Source organism: Protopterus annectens, chromosome 6.part1 (genome assembly GCF_019279795.1).
Source record: "Protopterus annectens isolate FY-2018-M chromosome 6.part1, PAN1.0, whole genome shotgun sequence".
Taxonomy (NCBI): Eukaryota; Metazoa; Chordata; order Ceratodontiformes; family Protopteridae; genus Protopterus; species Protopterus annectens.
Window position 1 is genome coordinate 374,847,147 of NC_056738.1, and position 27,352 is coordinate 374,874,498.

The following is a 27,352-nucleotide window of genomic DNA, read 5'->3' on the forward strand; positions in this document are numbered from 1 at the left end:
TGTTATTCAGACTGAAAGTTTCTGGCTTCAGCTTTACTTCCTTGTAGATGAAAGTTTATATTTTAACAGACAGGAGAAACTAAATGTGTTGTCTTGTTTAAAAAAAAAGTGATACAACAGTATTTTACAACCATATCAGGCATCACTGTTAATGCTGTCCCATGTAGCTGCAAGTTTAATTCTGCAGGGTGTAACAAACAGCTTGTGGACAGCCCAAACATTGAGAGTATAAGAAGCATTTAGTTCTGCTTGTTATACAGATATTTACATTTATTATTCATTCTACCTATTGAATTTATAAACTTTTTTAAAATAATGTGACCGTGAAAGAAAGTGAAACTTGATTATAGAGAACATAAATATCCATTACCAATGCCTAAAAAAATGAAACGATCCACAGTAAAATGAAAAATATTTAAAGAAAATGACTATGACCCAGTGTTAACAAATGTTTTTTGAACCAGAGGAGAAACCATGTTGGGAGGTGACACCTATTCAATGAAGTGTTATTAGAAAAAGGCAGGAGGAAATGCTGGATCATTATTAAGAAGAAAAAAAAATGAGGTTCTGACAAACAAGTGCATTAACTATTTAATTGTGGCTAGAGACTTTAGTAAAAATTTAGCAAGGTTCAGTGGGGGATGTTTTTATTCTGAAGAAGTTAATATTCTTGTAAACAAATGCACTCAATGAATTGATGTCTTCACTGCTGTAATGTTTAAGTGTCTTTTTGTTTTTTGATCCACTTTAAGTAAGACCAAACCTGCAAGCTATCCTAAGAAATACAGACCACTGACTTTCTGACAGTATAGCCATCTAGAAAAAAAAAAAAAACAAAGTTATCATGGCAATAGAGTAAAAAAAGTAATAAAGCTATTATGGAACAAACGAGCATCTGTTGCTCAACGAAGCCTTAATAAAGAGCTGTAGAAAAGGGACAACCTAAGTATGGCATGGATGGATTACATAAACATTTAATAGCATCCTACATTCATGGATAATGGAATGCTTATAGATATATAAGTTACACTCCACAGTGATCAACTGCATTGTAGCGAATATTAAAAAAATGAGAAGGAATGTTGAAGATTTTTATTTTAAGTAGGCGGTTTTGATTTTATGTTTTGTATTCTGTTACTTTGATTGTTTAAATAAAGAAACCTTACTCTTTTCAATAAGATCCATGGAATATTTTATATCCATCTGAGATACTATGGACTTAGGCAGATGGAGCCTCGGTTTACTGTCTCATTTGAAGGACAGCACACTCTGGCGTACAGCACACCTTAATGCTGCACTGCAGTGCAGTGGCATAGGTTCATAGCTAGTTCTAGGCTAGTTGCCCTTGCAGGCCATTTTAAGCCTAGTTGATAATATAGCAATAACCCACGCAAGATCTCTGTTGCTTTTTACAAACTGTCTCGCTATGTTAAAGGAGTTTGACATAGTGAGACAGCTTTAAAAAAAGCAACGGAGAATCTCCGTTTAACATAGCGAGACAGTATGACGCAACGGAGATCTTGCGTTCTTCATTGCTTAAAAAAAGAGTTATAGTTATGGAAAAAGTTCGGGCGACCGGACCTTTTTTCCATTACTATAACTGATTTACAACGTGCACTCTGACCAATCAGCTTGCACGTTTTTGAATATTAATGGGGGATCGTTGTATAATTAGGTATTACAACTTAATGAGAATAACTGAGATCATACTATAGATCATTTGAGGGGACCCATGCATGGGATAAGGCATTTAAGTGCTGCTTGTGTCCATTAGAATACAGGGGCAGTTCTGGGGCAAATTTCCTGTTTCCCATTCATAGATCTAAGTTGTACTTGAATATGGACATGGTGAACTTTGTTTTGTGTAGATGGGGAGTCTGTTCCAAAGCAGTGGTACCCTCTGCAAGATGTATCAGTCCCTCCAAATCATTCTGTTGATGTTGCAGAAAAAGTTTAGATCCCTAAACAAGTAGGTAATGGAACATTAGTCCAACCACCTGGGAATGTTCTTTTGGAGAAAGAACACAGAAATCATACTTGTTCTTGTGTACCGTGTTAAATCCTTGTTGATCTCAGCAGCAGTGACTCAGACAGTTCCATTCAAGGAATAAAATGGTATCCATATGTACAAAGTCACATGTTCAGACATTATACAACATGGACTGTAGTGAAGCAATGATGCTGTACAAAATGGTTATGCAACACAGATCCATGGCACTACAAGCTGTACATATGGCCATGCACAAGTGTATAACTTACAGCCTCAGAACAGGCAGGGACAAGCAGGGTAGTGCAGCTTATGATAATAGCACAGTGTCTTATAATAGTGATTCAGAGACAGCTGGAGTGAATTCTCATTTATATAACCATTGCTCTATTAGGCTTGAACTAACATGATAAAAAGAGGCATCACCATTTTACAAGAGGCCACACTAAAATGAATAACCATAAAATCAGAACTTTACTGCACTGGGACACTGGAGTTTCAAATACTCAGAACAGGAATAATGAGGAAAGACGGGACATCTGGTAATGTAACTCTGCACTGAACTCCCATGATGGATGGCAGCAACATCATTATAGAAGAAGAGAAGTATGCGGGAGTGGGAAGACTCCATAATGAATGACATTATCATGCCAGGATGTGGATGGGGGCACACAAGTGTCAATATACACAGAGGGCAGGGTGTGCTACATAGGGAGGCTCCTGTACATGGGGTGCTGCATGCCAAGGCATTTTTTGGGGTTGAGACAGTCAGCAGTATATTACAGAGTTTAGTAAGGAAGGGGTGTCAGAATAATAAGGCAATGCCCATAACATAACAGCACAACCAGAGAAAAGTAAGTGGACATTTTATGGGGATGGGGGCAGCATGCTGGCATATAGGGCATCCATAGTCATCCATGCACACACCCTAACTGACGTGTTGCTTGTCAGTTTGTCTTGTTATAGACAAGTGATAGAGGCAACAACTGGAAAAGTTCACCACCTAGACCAATGTGCTATTGCTAGCCCATTACACAAGTGGATACAAGTAATGCAAATAAGCCTTTTTAGGGACAAATGTAGCAGAAGGTGGTACAGGACATCATTGCTGTGAGCAGCCATAATATGGTTATACATTGGGTTTTGTAGAAGGTAACCAATATGATACTGCATGCCAAGAATAAAGCACAGAAAATTGACAGGGGCATCTGCATGACAGGAGGCAGATCACCCATGCAGATTAAGCTCACATATGTAGGTAACAGACTTGTTGATGTCATTATCTGGGAATAGTAATGGACTGTCATACCTGGTGATGGTTTGGAAGTTGCAGCTTGGTTATTGATGACTGCAAGAGTATCTATTGGGGAGGAGCTAGGTTTGCATTACCCATTACACTGACATATAGTACAGTGATTGACATGTAAAGAAGGACATACTAAACAAGTAGCCTCTGCATATATGTCCTCCAGGTAACTCTAGTCTGCAACAGCACCATGCTATATAGCAAGGTATGTAGATATTCATATGATATTCACAGATTCTGTCATATAACAGTATGCCTGTTGATGGGTTCCATGTGGCATCAATGTGACTCCAGGTCTGTCCCTAACCTGGTGCCCTACTTGGCATTAATCAGCAAACTTGCAGGTCCACAAGCGCTGGAACCATAGGGCGAGGGGGAGGGAGCCCCCCCCACGTTTACAGTTGCAAGACCTGTTAGGACTAATGCGTGTGTTGCACGCTATTTAAACACTTCCTGTAAGGACTTATGCATGTGTTGCATGCTATTTAAACAAAATAGTGCGCAGAAAAAACTATCTGATCACATCAAGCCTGCTGGAAGATCATCCCCAGTAAGGAGAGGGTTTTCTTTATATGCTTCCCCCAAGGCTATGTGTTTCATTTAAATAGTTGGTATGCTCATTTGGTACTGCATTCAGGTGTGGTGTATGCCCCAGATACTTTTAACTGGTGGTTAGAATTTCTGAGGCTCAAATCCTGTACAGAAGCCTGCATTCTCTACCCACACCACCACTTGTGATTCAGGAAGTTTAGTCCATAGGTCTCAACTGTCTAGATTTTCACAAAATATTTGGCTCCTACTTTTGGTCTGTTCCTCTTAAAATTTGTGGTTTTCTGGCAAATTAGTGAGAACGGAATTCACTAAATAATGATAGTTCTTTAAGTTTCAGTCTTCCTATCTTTTTTGAAAACACAAAACACTATTTTAGCAACTTTCTAAGATTATACAAGCAATATTTAAAATGTGTCACTGGCTTTGGGCCTTTTCCCACCATCGAATAAATTTCTTCTGCTGTGAAATTGAGAGATTTAGTTGTGTCAAGTGGATGGTGCAGTGGTAGTGTTGTCATCTCACAGCAAGAGGTTCTTTGGTTTGATTCTTAGCTGGGGTGCCTTCTGTATGTCTTCCCTGTGTTTGTGTGGGTTTCCTCTGGGTACTCAAGTTTTCTCCCATGTTACAAAGACATGTGTCTGGAGCATTTCTCCCTGGGCCTCTCCTAAAAATTGGCTTTGTTCCAAGTTGGATTTTCCTGTTAAATAAATAGCATATTTTACAAGGAGCTGAGAGCTTCAGGGGAAGAGAAGTTTGTCCTGCTTATTCTAAGTCTGTTTGCATTGTTAGTAGCACAACAGGTAGTAGCCTTTCTTTTGATGCAAAAGGCTGTGGGTTCTACTCCCACAGTATGCAGATGGATCGTTGATATTGTACTGTGTTGTACTTTAAAGGGAGTGGATGCTGCAGTCCTATGAATGTCCTCCTTTGGAGGAATTACCTAGTAACTATGAGCTTATCAATTTCCCATCCATTCCCTAATGAAATATTACTAGCTTATCATTTTGTAATGTAACATAGGCAAATTAGTTTTCAAGGGTAACAGCAACTTTCATTGTAGATGAAACAATGAAATATAAAGTTGTTTCCTAGCAGCAATCTCTTCATTAGTTACAGATCCCTTTAATGTGGAAATATTTAGATGACTTACTTCTGCAGAGATTTTGCATATTTACTGATATTGGTGAATTGTAATGACAGAAGTTTGAGTGGCCTTTTATGGTTAAAATTTTCTGAAATGGGTAGTTTTGTCATTACTGGTTCATACATTTTGTTTAATTGCTTACTAGAAGACTAAACAAAAATTTTAAATCACATTCTAGCAACTGGTGCTGTATTATAAAAGGAATATAATTTAATACAATCAGGAAGGTGAATCAAAGAATGCATACATGATGCATGGCCCTAAAAATGTGTTTGAAAACAGCCCAGAGGAAAGTGTGAAAGGCTCAAAGCCATGGGCAAATATTAAGCTTTACTCTTGTTACCAAAGCAATGGATGAAGGTAAAACAGTTCACACTGCATTACCTTGACCTGGCCAAGCCTTTTGACACAATCCCTTACTCAGGTGTAGTACAAAAGATGAATAATGTAGGAGCAAACACTTGCATCACTAGCTGGATTGCCAACTTGCTCACAGGATGCAGGAGATCAAAATAGGGGAAGAGACCAATCACCAATGGAGTCGCCCAGGGTTCGGTGCTGACACTTTTTCTGTTTGGCATACACATCTCAAAAGTAAAAGGAAATACCAAAGGGCTTTGGCTGGCTACATTTGAGATGACTGCAAGTTAGGAGCAGTTATTGAATCCCCAAGTGACTTAACCATCATTCAGGAAGGTTTGTCCCAAATAATAATTGGTGTCAAAATCATGACAATGCCCTCTGAGAACTGACCCAATTGTTTGGCATTTGGGAACTTGTGTTTACAGTGACCTAACTTTTGATCAGCATGTGCCCAGTCATAAGAAAGTCTTTCTATATTGCACAGCTTATAAACAAATTGATTGTGACTAAATCTAGAGATGTTGCTGTCCCCCTTTACAAAGTTCTCATTAGGTCAATCATTTTGTATAATGACCACATTGGCATGTATCTGTCCAGCCCCATGCAACAGTTGGAATACCTTCGGAGATACCTTACTAAAAGGATACAAGTCCTAAACAACATGTCTTGCATGGACCACCTCAAAGATTTATTACTGTACTCGGTATCCTACAGAGTTCTTACAGGTGACATGTCTGGCATACAAGGCATCCTGCGACCTAATACAGATGGACCTACTGAACATCAGCAAGTCAAACGGCATCAGAAATACTCAGTCCAGGTATCTAAACTGAATGTTGTGGCGAAATGGATATATATCACAGGGGCTACCACTATTCCAGAACAGACTTTCCATAAAAATAAAACAAAGCTCATCCATCCATATTCAAATGCAACTTGGATCTAAGGATGCGTAATGGAAAATGTACTCCAGGATTCCCCCTCATGCAACTAATGGATAGAGGCAGTTCCTAAATGCTGCATCCCTTACAAGGGTCTCCTCAAATTATCTATGATATGATCACAGTTATTCTCACTAGGGCTAATATACAATTATCAGCCATGAGATAGGTAAGACCAATCAGAAAACGTTAATTCAAGCACCAAAAGGGAATTGGATAAGCTTAAAATGTTCTCCAAGTGAACCTATGTTGTAGTAGTAAATAGTGATAAAAAATTGCCCTTTTTAGATCACTAAGTGCTCCTCTCACCCTCCACTGCCCCAGTCTTCAACAGCTTCCAGCACCTATGCAGGTCAGTGAGCCGTGCATAGACAGCTACTATCAAAGCCATTATGGAGATGATTAGTAGGCTTTGCTTGAAGGGATTATGTGCAACACCTGCATGGCCTGCAGAATGAAACACAGTACATGTGTAGTGATATTAAGTACAAGGATTCAGAGCAGACAGTGTTACTTCAGTCATTCGAGACTAACATGACTTCAATCGGTACGTCCATGTGACAGATGGTAACAGAGTTCCAGTTTGTCTCTGCAGATCCTGCTGACCATAGCCATGGAAGGGTTCAGATGCGAGATGCGCAGTTATAGATTAGTCATTCTGAAATGACACAGGCTATCACTGTCATCTCTGGCCATAAATGCCACCAAACCTGATCATTGTTGGGATTACAAATGTGGCCACATGTGCTCCTTAGGATCCCATCCTGGATCCCAACCTTTGAAATTCTCACCCTGCGATACCTTAACAGGCTGCATGGTCAATGCTCTTATAGTTCTATAAATCACTCTACCCATAAGCAGACAGAGCGCCATGCCTACATGTACCCATCTTACTGGTCATAGAAGGTATACATCTGATGGTTCCATAAAATGAACACCCCATTAGGGTACACAAGCATATTCCCATACTTCTATGGCATCCCTGCAATGGATCACTTAACAGGAGGCCACAGGCCACCACAACACAAATCACCAAAGTTCACAACATGAAATGCTGTGTGTATACTAGTGGAGACCAGGCTACTCGCATTGCTGTGTTGCACTTCATATTTGTGCATTACTTGAATAGTTTTTGCACTTTTATCTACTTTAAAATGCTATTTTTGCCATCATATTGAACTTTTGAGTTCTGCAGTTCTGCTTCCCTCTTTGTATTTACTGTTTGAATCAACTGGGTGGCCATGGTGGTGCAGTGGTTAGCATTGCTGCCTCACAGTAAGAGGTTCTCCGGTTCGATCCTCAGCTGGGGTGCCTTCTGTGCGTAGTCTGCATGTCCTCCCTGTGGTCGCGTGGGTTTCTTCTGGGTGCTCCAGTTTCCTCCCACATCCCAAAGACATGCTGTAGGTGGATTGAACTCTCTAAATTGGCCCTAGGTGTGAGTGCATGTGTGTGTGTGCCTTCTGTGGAAGGTTGGGCACTGGGCTGGCAACTTGAAACTGTAAAACTCCTCTGCCAATCATGAGCGGGCAAGGTGATCTGCTGTGGTGACCCCTAACTGAGAAAAGAAGAAGAAGATCTACTGCACTTTGGGTTTCTTTTTTGATGGTTTAAAGTAAGAAATGTTAGGTCTGCCCTCTAGTGGGAGTAGAGATTAGCCTGCCTGGCCTCTTCTCTGCTGAGAACTGGTGGAAACAGAGTGATTGGCAAGTGGGCTATTTTGTTTGTTTACTGTTTCTCTGCATACCTCTCAACCTCTTAGCACAGGAAATCTGGACAAAGCCAAAATAATGGAGGTCAAAGGCCCAAAAATAGTAACACATTTTAAATATTGCTCTTATAAACATAGAAAGTTGCTACATTAAAAGGTTTTGCCTTATCATACATTTTGAAGAATATGATTTGTGAGAAAGCCACAAATTTTATGAGGAACAGACCAAAATTATGAGGAAATACGGACATTCTGGGAAAATCTGGACAGTTGAGAGGTATGTTTCGCCGAAAAAAAGTTGTTGCATTTGTTCAATAGTGCTCATCATATAGAATCAGTTAGCAGTGCCCTGTATTGACACAGATGCTAAGAATCTCACTTTCCCTATAAAGCTACCCTAAGAGTTTGTGAGTAAATAGTGCTCAAAGTGCAACACATTTGCACAAAGAGGCGACACCTCTATCAATGCTGGAAACTCCCTTCATAAACAAAATATCTTCTATTATTTTGCACAAACAGGAGCTTTGCTCAGTGAGAGTATACTAAGATTGTCTTTCTTACCAAAGCAGCACTCAAGTAAATCTGCTGTAAACTTTTATGGTACTCCCTTAGAGTGGTTAAACACAGGAGCAGAGAAACTAGAGTTTTTTGTCACTGATTGTAGCCTTACTAAAATTTCACCTTAGATAACCCTTTTAGCCCTCTATATAAGTGCCTGAAACCATGGATCTGCACTTTCCTACTGTGTAGAAGTGTAGACCACAGCAGAGACCACCAGCCACGGAATATCTTCAGTAAAGAGTCTTTATTAGACGAAACAGTAGCGAAAAACTAGCAGGCAAAATTAAAACAAGCGCTTTCGCCTGGCTGATACCAGGCTTTATCAAGATGTATGCATGAGGAAACTTAACCCATTTATACTATTCAGTAGTCATCTGACTTACATCTAATTGATTAATTAGAGCAAATTAAAATAAATTAAGTTAATATAAATGCAATTAAATAGGTTGCTCTTTTAAAGGTATCACACATAAGCAACCTTAAAAACAATACCTATACTTGATTAAAACCGTAGAGATACAGTTGATACATTAAATATCCATATATAATGTTATAAAGCCTATATAAATACAATAAAAATATTCTAAAAAAATATGTATGTGTATAAACTTCTAAAACATCTAAAATTCCACTATACAAATGGCTGTACATATAAACCTTAAAAATGCACCTCAACCCAATAAAAAGTTTACAATTAAATACATAATTAATGAATGTAGTTAATAAATACTGTGTCTGTAGCCACCTTGTAGAAATGGGCATCTTGAAACAATGCAGAAATTGTCTCATGTTTCCTGACTACCACCTAATTCTCAAAAAATGTTTTACTGCATGTGAGAGATGTAGTTATAGACTGTCACTGGAGCAAGTCTCTTACATACAGCCACTACAAATACCAGGCAGTTTGTTCATAGGTTCACAGGTAGGTACTAGGCTATCTGCCCGAGGGCATTTATAGCCTAGCCAGAGTGTTTCAGCTTTTTCTGCCCCATTAATTAATTAACTGATACTCTGTCAAGCAGAGCCGATGAAGTGATCCCAGGGGTGTTATTTTCTGTTACCCATGCACTCGTCAAGGTTTCTCTTGAAGAGTGTTAGTGAGGGGCTCTGCCTAATGTAGTTTGGAATTTTGTTCCAAAGCATGGGGAGTCTCTGTGACAGGAATCTATCCCTCCAGCATGTTCTATTTATTGTTGGGGCGAGGTTTAGCTCACTAGAGCGCGTGGCTCGCAGTGACTTGGATTTCTTTAAGTGGAGCATGTCCATCAATTCTGAGTTGGACATGGCTTTGTAAGTCAGGCACAGATCACCTCTGAGTAAGCAATATGCCACTGAGTACAGCCAGAGTTTTTTCTGTCAGGCTGCATAGGACATATGTTTGAGGCCAGTAATCCTCTTGGTGAGGTACTTTTGTGGTCTTTCCAGCTGCTTGAAGTGTCCTGTGAGGTACATCCCAAATGGGGCATTGTACTGTATGATGGGTCTGATGAGTGATGAGTAGAGGGGCACTATAGCCTCTTTATTTATAGATGCAAACCCCTTAGTAATTAGATGGGCCACATAGAAGGATTTCCTAACTACTTTGGCAATATGATTGTCAAAGGAGAGATTACTATCTACCTGGGTCCCCAGATCTCTTATTACCTCTTCTGTATTAAGGGGGCTGCCACCTATGTGGTAATTCGTGGGTGTTTTGTTTTTCCCAAATGGGATGACTATGCATTTTTTGGCATTTAGCTTGAGGCCATGACTTTGACACCAGGTGTCTGTCTCAGTAAACCCCTTTTGGAGGATGTCCGTGTCAGCCAGAGAGTCAGTTATGGCTCCCAGTTTGCAGTCATCAGCGAAGTTGGTTAGCCATAGTCTTCCTGTGTTTGCCTGTACTTCTGAGAAGTATATGCCGAACAGTAGAGGTCACAGGTCTGAGTCTTGTGGGACACCACTTGTGACTGGTTTAGAGTCGGACCTGGAGCCCGCTATTCTTACCATGTGAGTTCTGTCTGTAAGCCAGTTGGCAACCCATCTCATGACGTAGGGGATTTTATGTTCAGGCTGGTGAGTTTTTCTGTAATACCTGAATGGGGAATGGTGTCGAAAGCCTTGGCAAGGTCAAGGTAGGCTGTGTGTACCACCTTTCCCTCATCTGTGGCCTTGGTGACTGTCTTGAAGAAGTCAATCAGGTTTAATAGGCATGATCTGCCCTTAACAAAGCCGAACTTGGTTGGGTCAAGTGTTTGAAGGTTCCCAATGTCTTTGTTAATGAGTTCCATGATGATGCACTCCATAGCCTTGCAGACCAGGCTAGTCAGGCTTATGGAACGATAGTTATCAGGGTCAATTGTGGCCCCTCCTTTGTGGAGAGGAATAACCGTTGCTGTGCACCATTCTACGTAGCCTGTGGAGAGGCTGAGGTTGAACAGCGTGTTTAGGTGGGGGGGTTAGATTGTTCTGTAGTTTGTGCAAGACGCAGCCTGGGACACCATCTGACCCCCATTGACGCTGTGTTTTTGGCTTTTGAAAGGGCTGTTTTCACTTGTGCATCTGTGATTTCTGGGACACTACACTTTTCCGGTATTTTTGTGGGCCCTTTTGGGGGGTGAGAGGAGGGTGAAGTTTGCACTGAATCTATCTGCCGGGATGTTGGCAATATCAGTAGGTTCAGTATATTTTGTGCTATTTTGCTCTAGTTCAGTGCATATCTGTGAGTTGCCACTTAGATTCTTAACATAGCTAAAGAAGGCTTTGTGGTTATCTTTTGAATCCTTGGCTATTTTTCTTTCAAAGTAAGCCTTGGATGATTTTATGAGGGACCTTAGTTTCTTACTGATACTGATCAGGGATGTCTTTCCTTCTTGGGATTTGCTTTTTTTCTGAACTAGTTTCCTCCTTCTATTGTATAGCCTGTTTATGGCAGGGGTCCACCAACTGGTTTCCTTCTCTTAGAGGAGTGAGTTTTGGTTTTGCTAGGGATGGCATGATCCATGCATCCTTGTAGGTGCTCATAGAGTGCATTTGTAAATGTTTCTCCATCTTGGGCAGTGTTATCCTTTAGCGTGGGGCTGTGAAACTTACCACTTCTGTCTTAAGTAAGGTGAAGTTTGCTTTAGAAAAGTTTTTTACTGTGGTTTCCTTAGTTGGGGGGGGGGTGTGGACATCCAGACTGATTAGTTTATGGCATGATCTAACCAGTGACGGGTTGACCTCTGGTGTGGAACACCTGTTGCCCATGTTGGTGATGACCAGGTCCAATATGTTTTCACCTCTGCTAGGGGAGTTTACCAACTGATCCAGGGCATTTGAGTTTATGAATTCCAGGAAGCGCTGTTCCTGGGAGTTTGTACTCGAGTAGTTTTCCCAGTTAATGGTAGGGTAATTGAAATCGCCCAATATCAGGGTGTTCAGTAGGACCTTCATGTTTTCCAGTGTCTCCAGAAAGGTGGATTGGTTATCCTGGGTCATGGAGGGTGATCTGTAGCAGGCCACAATTTGCATTGCAGATTTGCCCGATGTTATTTGCACATGGACAATCTCAGAGGTATCATGCTGTGCCACTAACCTGGAGGTGTAGGTATCCTTGATGAATATGGATACACCCCCTCCTTTTTTGTTTCAGGCCGTGTTCTGTGGCCAAAACGTGTGGTATGAGTTGTAGCCCGGTAGTGCTGGGGTGCTCTCTGGAGCCTTGAACCAGGTTTCAGTTATTGCACAGATGTCGACATTCTCCATACTGAGGAGTGCTTCGAGCGCGTGCATTTTGAGATTTAAACTCCTAGCGTTGAGTAGCATAACCCTCAATTTTTTGTTAATTGTGCTGTTTATGGAGGTGGGTTTGACTTTTGAGCCTTGCCTAAAAAAGGCACTATGGGGGCAGCAAGAGCCTTGGCCAGTATTTGAAAGCCTAGGGGTAACAGGTGCAAGCCATCTCTTGTGAAGCAACATGGCTTGTCGAGCATGTAGTCCCAGGCTGACAGACACTGAATCCCCTTTGAATGACAAGCTTAGCCAATTGTTGAAATTGATAATTTTTTCTTTATACTGAGGTATCATTCTTGGTGAGGGCAGGATGCTACTCAGCGTCAGGGTCATACCAGCCTGGACTACATGATCAGAGAGCTCTTCCATGTCTCTTTTCATGTAGTCCAGGAAGGTACGTCTCAGGTCATTCATACCAACATGAACAATGACAGAGTCATATTTGTACTTGTTCTGGAGTGACCTGAGTGCTTGTGTTATGTGGTGGATTCTGGCTCCCGACAGGCAGCTAACAGTAACCTTCTGCTTGTCCAGCCTAGTGAGTGGGATGTCAGTGTGCCTGACTATAGAGTCACCTATTACTAGTGTGTTAGGTATGTTATTTCGCTTTAAGGGCTGTGATTGTGTGGCACACAGATTTTGTGTTTTATGTGATGACTGGTTTTTGATGAGAGGTGCAGGTTGTTTGGGTGTCTGCTTTGGAGGTCTCTGATGCTTTTGCAGGTTTTTATTTAGAGCCTCCGAGTATGATTTTGTGTATTTATGTGTATTTTTTGCCAGTGCTGTTTTAGTAGGTCTGTGTGTGGCTGGAGGTGCAAGTGTTAACCTTCCCCTCTTGACTGTCTGTTCCAGTCTTGGGTGGAGACAGCTTAGCCTCCAGTTTGGCTGTATAATTGCATCTCTCACATATGTTAGTGTTTTGTGGTAGGAGGAGAGGGCTGTCTGTGTACATGAGGCAGTTGTAACATTGCCTCAGGATACCCAGATTCACCAGCTGGACTGGAGAGTACACCTGAAGTTGCCCTTTGGTCATGCCTGAATAGTAGGGTGAGCTGCTTAGTCGCTTGGTTGGTGAGGGGTGAATAAAGAGCCTTGCCCTGCTCGGCAATCAAGTGTCAGGGTATATTAGTGCTTGCTATTAGGTCTGAGCAAGTGCTGGGCTGTAGGATGCTTTTTGAGTGCTTAGGTTGAGAGTTAGACTAGTTTCAAGGGAAAAACTGAATAGGAGATTTAGTGGAGCTGGGAATAATTTAACCGTAGCTAACCGGCGCTGCCCAGCACGCAAAACCGTGCAAACACATTTTTTATAGTAGGGAAATGAAAGAGAGAGAAATTAGCCCAAAATGGCCAATAAACTACTAACTTCTGGGCTGGAACCACTCTTCCAGGGACAGATAGGCTGCTCAAAGCTCCCCTCTCTCACAGTGCAGAACTATAATCCTTCTACTCATTTAGACCAGCTTCTGAGCAGGTAGGGACAAAAGGTGGTAGTGTTTCAATTAACATCAAAAGTAAACACACCTAAAGACTGGTCAAACAATATGACACACTTGAGCTTCTCCATCAACTCTCCATAAGCAAAGTTCCATACCATATCCTTGTGAGATGTAGGTCCCTCTCTATGATGCAGGAAACCCAAGCCACTTACTTAAATGTAGAGGAGTCACTCTCCATTCAATCCAGCAACATGCGCATGGGCAACTTCAACTACCCACTGTAAACTGGGAATTATACTAAGTCCCAAACAGCTAGGCCCAAAGATTCCTGGACTTTGTTAACACTAGTCCTCACCAGCATGGAAGAAACCCCCCCCCCCCCAAGTGTAGTGCCTTCACTGGTCAGGTTGGACTATTAACCTGTCTCTTGCCAAATAAAAATAAAACCTGCAACACCAGCTAACCCTGGAACTTTTAGAAATTACTCCAAGGTAAACTTCCTACTATTAAGTGATAACCCCCACCCAAACCCAGGGAACACTGCTGCCAATGCAGAATTGTTCACAAAAACCCTTTACTACCTAAAATAGGCACAGAGAAAACTCAAAAAGCAAGCCCCCATGGTGGAATCCCACCATCAATAAGTTGTATAACAAAAGGAAGATGATCATGGCCATAAATAGAAAGTGCAATGCCCAGCAAAGTAAGAACTTCCTCTTCAAACTCTATAAGCAACTCAGAGGACTGATTTTGTCCACCAAGGTCAAATTAGTGGTATAAGAAGCCTCCAGGGCTAAGGACATTCACAAAGCATTCTTCAGCTCTATCTGCAACCTCAAAGACAATACACATCAATGTGCCAAACTAATTGTAAATGAAGCCACCTATACTGAGCTGGAGGACATAGCAAATATTCCGTCTGGTAAATTTAGCTCCAGTTTTCCACTGCTTTCTCTGCCAGACACCTCTTAAAAAATGCTTCCTACCATTACTTCCCCAACTATCACTAAGGAATAGCTGCTCAATGCACTCTCCAGTGCCAAAAACACTGCATCAATGGGCCCTGATAATATCCCAGAATGCCTCTTTAACAGCATGAAACATGACTTATCAGGCTGACTAGAATCACTATTTTAACTGTAGCCTCCAAACAAGCTTTGTGACAAATGAATGGAGGACTATAACTGTTATCTGCCTGCATAAATGTAAGCCATCCATGGAACCAGGAAACTAATGACCCATAAGCCTGACTAGTCTCATCTGAAAAGCCATTGAAAGAGTTATCATGGATATGATAAATAATAACATAAGAAACCTTCAGACACTGGATCCAACCCTGTTTGGTTTTGTCAAGAGCAGATCATGCCTACTCAGCCTGGTGGATTTCTTTGGGAAGTTCTCTAAAGCAATGGACAAGGCCAAAATAGTGTATCCTGCCTACCTCAATCTGGTCAAAGCATTCAACACAATACCCACTCAGACATTCTGGCAAGTACATAAAATTAGGTATAAACCCATACATCACCCGACCAAATTCACAGATAAATGCAAACTAGGTACCGTTATAGAATTCCCCAAACACATAAATGCCCTTCAAGAAGACCTGACACAGTTTAATAACTGGTGCCAGAGTCATAGTCTAAAACTTAATTCCTAGAAATATTTAATAGTATCTTTCTGAATGAGAGTCACGTCTGAAAATTTCTACACTGATAATACACCCCTAAGAGTAGACCTAGTGGTCAGGGATTTGGTAACATATACAGTGACTTAGACTTTGACCAGCATGTGTCTACTGTAGCAAGAAAGTCAATCTGTGTTGCACAACTTATATGCAGGGGTGTGGCAGCCAGGTACAATGATGTCATTATTCTGCTGTACGTAGCCCTCATTAGGCTAAACTTTGAGTAAAGTGCTCCCTCTGGTATGTACCTGACCAGGCATATGCAACAACTGGAACATCGTAAGAGGTTCTTTACAAAAAGAATACATGATGTAGACATGTCTTACATGCTCCACCTAAAAGCCCTAGCCTTATACTCGGTCTCCTACACACTGCTGAGAGGCGATCTAAACATGGCATACAAAGCATCTTCTGATCCAGCCCTGATCAACCTGTTGCACATTTACCTAAACTTTGCCTATGGCGTAAATAAGACCTCTGGCAGTTGGTGCAGAGGGTAAAAGCTATGATCTGTAGTTACTCTGATAAAGGGTTTGATTTAACTTAAGCAGATGTTGCCCCAGAAAAGGGATTGTGTACCAAGTGAGCCTATCTGGTTAACAAATGAGTATTATTGTTGTTATTATTATTATTATTATTATTATTATTATTATTATTATTATTATTATTATTATTATTATTATTATTATTTTAGAGCGACGGGTATTTGTCTCAGGGATTACCCCTTCTCTAGTACAGGCTTCCCATACATGTGAAGCAAAGTTCTTCCCCACACTTATGCAACTGCAACATGGACCTTTGGATGGGGATATCATAAATTTACCCCTGGTCTGGCACCTATGACTCTATTAGAAAGAGGAAGCAGTCATGTCCAAGTTATATATACCCCATATAAAAATCTATGGTATCAAAATCTGTCCAATGTATTTGGAAAGCATAGATAGGCTTAAAAAGGCCCTCTAGGGTAATTTGCCTAGTAATAACCTATAATCCTAAGGCAGCTACATCCCTCCCTCTGGAAAAAGTTGTCCCTTTGTCCCCACAACCTGCTACCAGACTGAGTAGCTACCACATCTGCTTCACATGTTCCTGACCCATATGATAGTGTTTTTATTTAGGTAGCCTTCATCCATATTAATATATAGGCCCTTGTGGATTGAAAAAGATGTGGAAATAAACCACACATAGGTTCATATGTTGGTACTATGCTATCGACCCTAGGGCCTATACAAGCCTAGCCATAACAATTCCCTGGATATTTCTTCCCACAATATTTAGTTCCCTGGACTCCTCTCTAGCAGGACGACTGACGTGATCCCTGGGTTGAATTTCCTATCTCCCATTCAATCATCAAGGTTCCTTTTAAAGAGGGCCAAGAAGGCACTCTGCTTGACATGTATGGGCAGTCTATTCCAGAGTATGGGGAGTATCTAGGTCAGGAACCTGCTACAATGTAAATCTGCTCCCTAGAAATATCATTAAACTCCTTTGTCCCATTTTACATGGGGTCAGGATATTGCATCAGCTGTTGCCACCTCTATTGATTCAGTGCCCTTCTACTACTTTCCTTGACAGTCATGCCTAACTGCCACAGGTCCTCTCTCACATAGTCCATCTATCACTTGACTGGATATCCGCATCTCCTCTTGACTTCTTCCTGTCTCTTCCACACCTGTTTTATCTAATTGCCTTCTGCTTTCCTGCACATGTGATCTGGTCTCCTTGCCCTTTACTGTTATTGGGCTACTTTGTCTTCTGCTCTGAAGTCCAGATTTCTTCATATGTCCCACGGTGTGTATGCATAATCATATGTACTTCATTTCCATTAGTTTAAGCTTTCTCGGCTCCTATGCTTTCACTGCCCAGGTTTCTGTGCCATATAGAAGCACTGTTCACACCACGGTTTTGCAGATCTTGCTTTTCCACTTCTTCTGTTGTACACTACCCCTCACATTTTTTGCCAGTTGCCTCTGATTCTAGCTTTGGCTTCCTTATTCAGACTTCCCTTCTCCTCATGCACACCTTACTGATACTTGAAGCTGTTAATCTGTTCCACTATTTCTCATCTGTCTCAGTTTTTTGGTGATCACTTGAAATGTCAGGACTCTCAATGCTGAGGCCAAGAATGTTGAGACTGAATGACGAAAAATCCAGACTTACATAGACTAAGTCCAAGATGGCCATTTCACAGAATATTCACTTTTCTCAGACGTATGGTGATATCAGAGTAGGAGTATATATGTTTGGGGGGATGGAAGCTGCCCTTGCCTGTACTAAGGAGGTACAAGATGCTTCCCTTGCAAAAGATAAGTTTAAAGTAGAACAGAAATGTTCAGTATTTGCTGTTACTTATTTTTGGCCTTATTTTTTCAGTGTTTAGGGACTCGACATGACACGTTCTAGAATTTAAATAGTGAACCCAATTTTCTGCTTCTGTTGAAGTTTTCTATTTGCTGCCATGACCACTGTCTTATCTGCACTCATTTTCATGCCATGTGCCATCAGCTTTACATTCCAGTACTTTATCGTTTGCTAAGCTCCTGTTCAGAGTATGTTATAGTGCCAAATTTCCAGCTTTGCTGATCTTTCCCTCCTGTTTTCTGATGTAGACTGTCACTAGTGTGAATAGGAGTCCAGATACATATGTCATTGGATCTATAGACTGTACTAATTCCTTAGTAACTAGTAATCCACTTCCTCAAAGTCTGGGAGCTTTTTCTCCACTATCTGTCTCACTGCAAACATTGGGTCAATTGTACTGCATCCTAATCTGAATCCAAAATGCTAATATGCCACCTTACTTTCTATAACTCCGAGTTTTCATATAACAGTCACCCTCTCCAGTACTTTTATCTAGTGTGACAGGGGTTTGCTACATCTGCAGTGCCTGTAGTTGTGAATACAGTGGCAGTAGAATGCTTATTCTGCAGTCATTCAGGAGACAGCTGCCTCTTCCTACTGCAGTGAGTATCCCAGGGAGCCATATATCCTCTACTGTATCCAACAGTTTTATGATATCTGCTATTATTTCATCCGAGCCTCCTGCTTTTCCTGATTTCATTTTCCTTAGAGCACTTCATGCTTTTCTGAAGCTTCTTGAAACGCTCCATCCAATGGTCCTTGATGATGTCCTTTAGACTGGTCAGCAGATTGTTGCTGGTGTCCCTTATGAAACTCAAATCTGGCCAACATCATGGTGACACCACTCAATGCTGGAAGTATAAATAGAATGATGCCAAAAACTTGAGCCCCTTCTACAACTCATACATATTCATATTTGTGTATTTACTGAGACATAGTTTCAGTACAGTCACAGCACTCCCTTTATATCAGAGTTTAGAACCTAGCATGTCCTCAAGCCCTTGGGTATCTTCGGGGAGTATCTATATTTGTCAGAAGTACAATCACCTCACATAAAATTATCCATGACTCTAATTTGGAGCTCATGGAGAATGAAATCACCCTTAATAAATTCAACTGTTGTTTCATTGCTAGCTAGACATCCCCATCACTGTCCCCAAAAGGTCGTAGAATTACCTTAATGCCATTAAGGGTTAAATATCAAACCAAAAACTTTCTTGATATGGGGACTTCAACTACCAAAACATTGAGTGACACACTTACAACTCTAAAAATGGATATGCTCAGTGTTTATTAGATTTTGTTAACAATAATGCACTGGAGCAAATTGTAAAACTACTTATTACAAAAACTAATATCCTTGACCTGGTCCTTATCAACCTAGTCCCTGATTGTCCCCCACCCCGTTATCACATCTCCTTATCTTTGGTTATATGTGACTACAAATCAGTCATCTTCTCTGTTTGGTCTAGTGATACCCTGCAATCACTAAATGAGAATGTATTTCAGAAGATTTCCAGGGCAAACCTACTTCATTGTCTAGATGAACTAACCAAAATTCTCAACAATCCCCACAAATGGACTCAGCTGAGAAGGTAGTCACATTCACCTCAGTCTTTTACCATAGAAAAGTCAGTACCTGTTCTTCCTAAATATAATGGTAAATGCAGGAATAAACCAACCTCTCTTATGGAACTTCTGTATTAATAAACTGTATAACAAAAAAGAAAAATAGCAACAAGCTGTAAAAGTTCCCTGTCATGCTACCTAAAGACCACACTGTCATATGCCATCAAGGAAACTAAGAGTACTGTTAGAGAATAAAAAGTGGAGCATGAGCTTAAGGTCGCTACATATACCAAAGTAACATAGAAATCTTTCTTTAGTTAGATTAGGAAAGTAAGGTATACTGTCCACTACTCCACTGTGCTCATCCATAATATCATACTTTTTGATCTCATGGATATGGCCAATATATTAACAGACCAACTTAGTGCTAGCTTTACCCCACATACCCACATTGTGGCCCCACACTAACCATTAAATTTAGTTTTCTTTGAAATCTCCTTGGAACAAGTCTAAGAATCCCTGTCAAATGCTAAAAATAATACTTTAAATAATAAATAATACTTTTATGGGGCCAGGTAACATACTAAACTACATTCTCATCAGTATGTATTCCATGCATCTGATTAAACTGTCTGGCCTCATCCTATCTACAGGATTTTTGCCTGATGCCTGGAGAACAGCTACTGTGATTTCCATGCAAAAGGATTGCCCTCTACAGACTGGGGTAATAATAGGCCCGTCATCCTCACCAATCTTTGTGTAAAGCCATGGAAAGTGTCATGGCAGAACCTGTGTATGTAGACATAGACAACTTACCTGATCTAGACCCTGATCATTTTGTTTTTTATGAAGGCCTGCCTCCTGAACTGAGTAATGTTGTCTGAAAAGGTTACAGAGGCTGAGGACAGTGATCGGACAGTGGTCACTCTATGCCTACTTCTTATTTCAACCTGGCCTTGACATTGCTGTCCATGTTGGTATTACTGAAAAACTAGGCAAATTAAATTTACACCCCTATGTTGTCTGATGGATTGGAAATCAGATATCTGACATATCTTGAGCTGTGAAAGTTGCTGGTACTCCCTCTGAACATACAATTGGAGCTAGTGTGGTACCAGAGGAATTAGTGCTGAGCCTTCTCCTGTTTGAAATTTATTTTTCAGACATCCACACCAATAATATAGAAGTGTAGCTGAACACATTCACTGTTAACTCCAAGCTGGGGTCTGTTACCCACTCATCCACTGATATTAAATGGCTCTAAGAAGGGCTGGAATGTCTGCATACCTAGTGCACCAAAAACGGTCTCTGACTAAATGCAAAAAGTGCAGCATAGTAGTATTTGGAAAAAAGTTGCTCCCTCCTCATGGTACTCCTACTCAGACACATGTAGTCATGAGATACTCGTATGCTCATGTGGACAATTCTCTCTCATTTGATTGCCATGCTTCCACCATAGTCTGCAACTCCTTCTATCTAGCCCAAATAATTTCCAAGGAAATATATTCAAGATCCAAAGACATTGTTTTACCACTGTACTTTTCCTTGATCAGATCCATCAACAAATACAATGTCCCCTCTAGTATGTATAAATCCTGGCATATATCTCAAATGGAAAGATCTCAGCGATGTCTCAGCAAGAAAATGAGCAGCTTTAAATCCTTCATCTATCCTTAAATATTAGCAAAACTCTACTTAAACTGGTTGCTCCAAGGTGGTACTAGACACTGGATCCCAGGCCGAGACTTTGCTGTGCTGCCTTTCCACCTTCTGCCCTTGTTGCATAGAATATGCAGTCTCCTCCTTACCATTATGTCATCCACTTTGAAGATGTGTCCTATCAGTGAAGACATCATAGCTTAATGGTTAAGATGTTTGACTTACAGACACATGTTCCGGGGTTTGATTCTCACCTTAAGTCGCTATCTGTGTGAAGTCTGCATTTCTGTGGGGTTCCTCCTACTCCCTAAAAGCCTGCTGGGTGTTCCATCTTAAAGAGTAACAGAGTCATGGGTAGCAGTGCAGACACTAATTGGTGCCTACAGGAGGAGGAAGAGTTGTATAGACCAGTTCAGTGCCCTATCAATAGGAGAAAACTTAGCACAAACTGAATGCTTCATTGGAACAAACTACTCATCATTGCAAAAATCAGCTTTATATTATCTACCATAGTGAAACATGCAAATAATTTAAATTAGATTTCACTCCCCAGTGGGAATTATAAAGTAAACTCTCCATGAGTAGAAAAAATGCCTGTAAGGCTTTTTAAGTTTGTCAGATATGCAGACCTCCTGTACTTAAGCTTAGTGTTGAATTATTTTCTAGAGCTAAAGGTTCTGTTTCATAGTGCAGTTTAAATCACATCCAGTAATTACGCTCCCAGTGACAATTTCCCCCAAGGCATTATGGAGTGCTGTATCAGAATGAATAAACATGGATGGAGGATTGTAAACTGAGCCCAGTGTCAGGATTTGAGAACAGTAACAAATAATACTTTATACATCAAACACCACATCAAATTTCATTTCTTTTAAATATTATTATTGCACTATTCATTTTATCTTATCTTAAAAATCAGCAACTGGTATTGCATTGTGCCCACTGAACAAAATGTTCTCTCTCAGACATATCTCTCTGAAATTCATCAGCTGGGCTTCCTGTATAAAACTAAAGCAGAGTTATTTTTACCTTTTCAGGCACTCCCTAGCAAAATGTGGCCTGTTGAACTTTAAACAGAGAGCTTAAAACAGGTTTCCAGGAAATGCAAACTAAATACCATGCTTAACTTTATACTCAGTTTGCCAAAAAAGAAAAATACATCGTCAGTATGGAAATTGTTTCTTGTTTTAAACATCCGTCCTTAATTAAAGTGGTGCCTAGTTCTCCAGATGCTTAAGTACCCTATTCCTTGTGACTTCTATGAGCAAGGACATTTCCTTGCACAACAGTTGATAAAATTAGTGCCATTGTTCTGAGCATTCCCAAAATGATGCTGTATTTAGAATATGATTTACAGGGCACTTTCAGTAGTCTGGGTTTTAGTTTGGAAAAGAGCAGAGGACATACTTCATAAGAGTACTTTGTGGGAAATACCGTTGATAAAGTATTGTGCCCCCCCCCCCCGATCCACTCACCATCTGCTTCATAGTTTGGCATGGAATGACAAACAGTGATGTATATCGCAAACAAAAATGTATAATCCTGTTCTGAAGGACATGACGTGGAAGGTTTTATACTTGGGAGTTGAAACACCATTCATGGAACATAATCCTTAGTCCCAATATGACCGGAGGGCACTATTTCTTTTAGCTGACCTAACACCAAGTGAAAGGAACCTAAAATTTGTAAAATAAGGTATTTTCTAAACAGTTCCATTCTTTGTCCTTCAGATGACAGAAAACCAAGGCCCCATCTGCCTGAGGTGGAGGTAGCTGAAGTGGATGTAAAACATCCTGATACAATTATAGAAAAGAGTGAGGGGGAAGATTATTCAGTGCCCTGGCCAAATTTCCCCTAGTCAGTATGAATAGCACCAAGATTCCCCAGAAAACAGACTATTGACCTGGTGGGATTAATCCCAGTTAACAAAGTATAAATAAATAAAAATAAATAAATTGTATGAGATGTCTAACCCAGGTCCTATCTGCCTTGGTTGCTTATGTTAATAATAGGGGGAGTTTCCATGATATGCTGACCAAATATTCCTCAGTCTATGCAAATAACACTTTAGAATTTCCCCTAAAAAAGAGCTAAAGATCCATTAAGGTCTACTCAGTGAACAAGATGCCATAAATAACTATCCCAGGTAAAACTGAGAGATTTAAATCTAACCATATCTTAAGAGGAGTCACCAAACGCAGGTAGAGTGCCATCAGGTGAGCATAATGTCCACATATTTGATGTTTAAGTGTGTAATGGGAATCAAATAGTCTATTTATTGTTTTGCCACATTTATCTGAGGACAGTGCATGTGGAACCATCATCAAATGTCTCAAACACATTTTATTGGGATAACCAGTGTAAAAGCAGACTGGTACAGCACTAGACCATTCATGTTCAGGTTAGGTGAGGTATCTCAGATGTGTGAGGTAAGATTATTTATAAAGATGCTTAATATATGGGTCTCAAAACATAAACATAGGACATACCATAGTTGGAACAAGGGAGGAGCAGAGAGAGGCTAGCTTACTTTTATACTATAGTTTCTGTTCTTTAGGTGATTAAGGAATCAGAAAAATGGATAATGGTTAATAGAAACGTTCTACAGCTTCTGTAGTAAAGAATTATAATCCACTGAAATAAAGACTTTTGTCAACAAAAGTTGCCCTGGTGGTCACAAGCCTTGTGTCTGGGACACAGATTAGGTAATCGGTAAACTCTTCCAGACGGCAATATATATGTTCTAAGATATGATGTAAATATTTCCTTTAATGCAGAATGACTACTTATTTAAGCCATGATGCTGCAAAGGGAAGAAAGGATAAAGCCATATGTTTCTCAGATAGGTCAGATCTCCAACCTTTGGCAGTGGGGCACTGATGGGCTGTTTCAGGATTCTACTGTAATGCTGGTAATGTGGGGCAATTAAAAATGTGAAATGGGTGCTATAGTGATCAGCTTGAGAAATATGGGGTATAGCACGTCTGGACCAGGGAAGCCAGTGTGCCTAACCTAAAAAGAGAAGACTGTATAAAATCTGATACGTGGGATATCCACATACTATATTTTGAGGTGCATCAAGTCCACACTGTGTCTAAAATGTTCTTTAAATGCTTTATCAAGCTGCAGAGGGTGTTAATTCTTCCATTAATAATATCACAGAGATTAAACCATCTTTTAATTCTATTGTTGATAGTATGTGTCTTATGTCAGAACATGTTTGGATTTTTGGACTGTTATTTACAGTAACTGTACTGAAAATGTGCTTAAAAGTTCAGATATTCTTCTTGTGTTACTGCCCAGGGTTATGGCACATATTGCATTGCAGACATAATGTCTTGTGTGGATTCATTAAATAAAAAGCCGTCTGAGGTGCAATGACAAGACTACAAATTGATCCGTTTAAGCTGCTTTAATTAAATGCACAGTTTTCGTTCGATTCACTGACTCAACTTCTTCAGACAATAAAAAATACTGAATTAAAAACATTTATTTTAAAATAATGCCCAAACAGTCACATGCTGTTTAATTCCCTATCACAGGGTACGTGGTGAATACTTCATTGACTTCATCATATGTCCCCGCCCATTAAGTCCATTGACAGACTCCAAAGTGAGTGAATCAATGGACGGGTCTACTTACTACTATCTATCACTCGCATACATTGCTCAGCAACAGACTGACTGAACCTTTCACATTATCTGAAAGTTTGTTTGTTTGTGTCTTTCGGCTTTTCCCGGTTAGGGGTCGCCACAGCGGAACTCCGGTCCGCTAATGATTGGTAGTGGATTTTTACATACCGGGTTACCAGCCCTGATGCACAACCTTCAATGAAGGCACGCCCCATTCACGTATGCCTCCACACAGAAAACGCTCTAATTGAGAATTGAACAGGACAACGTCTTGCTATAAGGTGACAACGCTACCACAGCACCACCACCGCAGTATCACATAAACACATCAGTGAACACTCGCATACATTACTAGTACAGCATACTAAATAAAACAGATGTCAACAAGTAAAGTTGACCTCGTTTGCAACTATTAACCCATACTTCTTCAATATACTGAACATTTTAACTGAACGCTGGAAGAAACAATATAACTGTATATAAAAAATAGGCATGCCTTCGTTGAAGGTTGAACTTCGAGCTGGCACCTCGGCGTTCGTCAAACTCTACTGCCAATCATTAGCGGACCAGAGTTCCACTGTGGCGACCCCTAACTGGGAAAAGTCGAAAGACAACAACAACATAAATAAAGTTTGGGTAGTCTCCATAATATCTAACTTTTTTATATTATTTATGTACAATCCACCCTTAGGTAACCACTTGTACTAAAAGTCGTTGTATACCTTGAGACATACGAGAAGTTTAAGTTGCTATTAATTCATATATTATTTGCCTATTTATTACACAAGAATAGAACAAGCAGCTAATAAAGGCTGATAGCCAATAGCCTACTTTAAATACCCAATTGCTATTTCAATCCTTTCTTAAGAATTCTCCTCTAATTTCTATTTGCCATATTGAGCAAGATTGAAAGATAGCAGATATAAATTTAAAATGATATATGTATATATTTTTAAAAACATAATGGGTACTCAATGGTTGTGTATTACACACACTCTTAAGGTACATATACATATATCCTTTGATATATTTCCTGGAGAATTCAATGAAGTATTCACCACGTACCCTGTGACAGGGAATTAAACAGATTGAAATAGATTTAAAAGAAATGTTTTTAATTCAGTATTTTTTCTTGTCTGAAGAAGTTCGGTCAGTGAATTGAACACAAAGTGTGCATTTAATTAACGCAGCTTAAACGGATTAATTTGTAGTCTTGTCGTTGTACCTCGGAAGGCTTATTTTATTTGTCAGTGGTTTAAATTTGATTTACCTTTGTCTCTTGTGTGGATTCATTCACATTTTTCTTTTAATCTGATGAGTTTATTTAAAGATTTATGGTTGACTTTCTATTACTCACCAAAAGCAAGCATTACATAGTTTAACTTCACATTATTAATGCCATATATTTATGACCAGACAGTTTTGACAAGTTCAATTGGAAGACTGCTTCAATGAGATGACAGAAATCTGCAAAACAAATTATAGCTAGGGAAACCTTTACTGTCTTACTGGATCTGCAAAAAATAAGAGGACAGTGGCCATTAACAGGAGGCAGGAGCCATTACTTCTAATTTACGAATGTTCTCACTTAAATTTATTATCACCTGCCCAAAAAGGACTTGTGAGCACGTTCACATTCTGAGTAATGCCAAAACATCAGGCTGATCTTGTCAAACACCCACCCAAACGAACATCCTTTATAGTGATGAGAGTCTGTATTAGAATACATAGCACACAGATGCAGTTCACGACTTCCTCAGTCCCTGAGCTTAGAGGCACTACTTTAGGAAGCTGGGGGGCACAGCAGGCACCCACCAAAAATAAAGTGGCTGCTTAACTTATGAAAAGTACCCATTCGATGTAAAAAGTTATCTAGACAAACGTTGTCAGTGACTGACATGTGCAGGTACTTTTCTGCTAAGATCATAACAATGCTTCTCCTTACTCCGCTAATCTTAGCCCATTAGTATAGCAGTCTATAGTAATGCCATGAAAGTACTCAGAAAGGCATGGACAGCCACAGAAGTCTCGTTTAAAGTTAAGTTTATCATCAGCTTTATGACCTTCTTCAACCATCTTCATATTTTGGTTCAAGTAAGCCGCCAACACTTACTGAGTAATCCTGATCCTCTTGTGGCGTGAAGGTCCAGCAAACCAGTGTACTTGAGTAGGGAGAAAAAACATTTTATCAGGGCACCAATAATATGGACAGTGCTCCTCTCTTTAGTTCCAGAAATTCAAGTAGTAGGCCCACAAGACAGACACTAAACAGACTGATAGCTGTAGGAGAATTGCAATCAGAGATTAATTTTTAACAGTTGGTTTAATTTCTGGTGTCATTCCAGGGGGTTCAATATCTGTTAGCATGAGAGAACATAGTTAACAGCCTCTATTGCTTTGCCAAGGATGGTCCGCACCTGTCTCCCCTGGGTTTTTGGATTTTGACTAAAACTTTATCCATCCCATTATAGCCTTTTTAGGCAATGACAAAAATGAGAAACGTTCCAACATAGCAAAAAATAAATAAAAAAATCAAAGCAACTTTAAGGGGATGGTGTTTCATGTTAGGACCCTCAACAAGAAACTGCCCCACCCTACAAATTCCCCTCACTCTGGAGAATATAGACATCTCTGACATTACTGGCTATTCCTAAGCCATAGTCTTAGAATCAGTTCCACCAGATTTAAGAGTTCCT

The 27,352-nt window shown here is 40.2% G+C and overlaps 1 protein-coding gene across 1 annotated transcript in view; it reads left to right on the top strand.

The window, feature by feature from the left end:
* The window catches only part of CHRM1 (cholinergic receptor muscarinic 1), a 98,214-nt gene that overhangs the window by 63,469 nt on the left and 7,393 nt on the right, over positions 1 to 27,352 (top strand). The gene's annotated exons all lie outside the window — the stretch shown is intronic.